The sequence below is a fragment of the Phoenix dactylifera genome, unplaced genomic scaffold, assembly GCF_009389715.1.
Source record: "Phoenix dactylifera cultivar Barhee BC4 unplaced genomic scaffold, palm_55x_up_171113_PBpolish2nd_filt_p 002058F, whole genome shotgun sequence".
NCBI classification, from domain to species: domain Eukaryota; kingdom Viridiplantae; phylum Streptophyta; class Magnoliopsida; order Arecales; family Arecaceae; genus Phoenix; species Phoenix dactylifera.
The window spans coordinates 18,806-20,463 of NW_024069333.1; the positions used below are offsets into that span (position 1 = coordinate 18,806).

Sequence of the window (1,658 nt, forward strand, 5' to 3'; positions counted from 1 at the left end):
CTCATGAATAGGGTGCGATGGGCTAGAACAGATAGCACACACTTATGCTTGGGACGAGCTAACGATATGTCTTCCTATCATCAATTGATCAATCTTATGGGACAATGCATCTACCTTGCTAGACAGGTCCATGGAATGACTTATTTCACAAATGGTCCCTTTTCTTTGAGAACTCGGAGGTACTTGACGAGAACAGGAAGCATGGTGGAGGGAGTTTTCATTAGGATTTTCAAATAATTGCCATGCTTCATGCTCATTTTGAAGCATAAAAGTTCCCCCGCATGCAGCATCGATCATCTGACGGTTTCGTTCAGTCAATCCGTCACAAAAATATTGCACTAGCTGCCACTTAGGTATTTGATGATGAGGGCATTTACGGATTAGGTCCCGAAATCTCTCCCAAGTTTCATGAAATTCTTCTCCCTCAGTTTGGGAGAAGCTTGTGATGGCACGTCTAAACTGGTTCGTTCTCCCTATGGAAAAGTATTTTTTTAGGAATTCTTGTTGCATTTGATCCCAAGAACGAATCGAGTTGGCTTCTAAAGAATTCAGCCATTGTTTGGCTCTATCTTTAAGGGAGAAGGGGAATAATCTAAGTTTCAAAGCATCATCAGTGAAATTCTGAATCTTGACAGTGGTGCAAATATCAAGAAATTCATCTAAGTGTTTATATGGGTCTTCGTTGGTGAGCCCATAAAAAGATGAGAGCATTTGGATCACACTAGACTTTATTTTATATTGTACAGCCGCTACTTCAGGTATTCGAATGCAAGATGGAGAAGTGTAAATGGTGGGAGTAAAGTACTCCCTCAGGAGTTTGGGTTGTTCTTCAGCCATTGATAAGTGCTAAATAATGCATAAATTAACCTTTTATTCATAGCACTTATCATTATTTTAATTCACATATTTCGTAAAGTTAACCATAAAATATGTGTTACCATCATCATTGCATTTTAATAATTATCAGAGGTAATTCGAGTTGATTTAATTATTTAATAATTAAGCCTAATGAATGCAGGTCAAGTCAAACTTATTTGGGATGATCCCTGAATCCAAATCATATGCACCCCGCAAATCAAGACCCTCTGATTCAGTCACCCAACTCTTTTTCCACATGATCCGATTTTAATAAAATCTCTTCAATTATTTGTTTCTTATATCTCAAAGTATATCATCAAATTGCACGGATCTCAAAGCCTCAACCCATCCTTATTCCATCTCTAAACACAACCCCCAGCTCCTCTCCGTTGACAAAACAACTTAACTTCTCATATCCCCTTCATTACCGTTCAGTATTTATCAACAAATCCCAAGCCTTATCCAAAGATCCCCTGCTCCCCAGCTTCCTCAGCTTCATCCTCCCGTGACCCACGATAAGATCCAGCTCCTCCCAGCCAAGTCCCAGCGTCCAAACCAACCGTTTCCAGCCATCGTCCAAGCTTCTCCTTCGCATTGAACAGATCAGGCCATATCCCATGATCTTCGCATCCAGCATCTAAGCCTATCTCGTCAACTTCCTCCATGCTTCGGTCATCCAAGATCTTCATTCCTTCCGCAACCCCTGCTTCGGAGCAGAGTCCGAGTCTTCATCGATCCAACCACCCACGGATCTGTCTACCCTCCATGGATAGCTCCAAATCTCAGCAAAACCAGCCAAC

General features: G+C 41.3%; 1 non-coding gene across 1 annotated transcript; it reads left to right on the forward strand.

The window, feature by feature from the left end:
- Nucleotides 1-355: 355 nt before the first annotated feature.
- Nucleotides 356-461, forward strand: LOC120109340. The gene has a single exon (XR_005510274.1). It is a non-coding gene; the product is annotated as a small nucleolar RNA R71 (small nucleolar RNA).
- The last annotated feature ends 1,197 nt before the right edge of the window (nucleotides 462-1,658 follow it).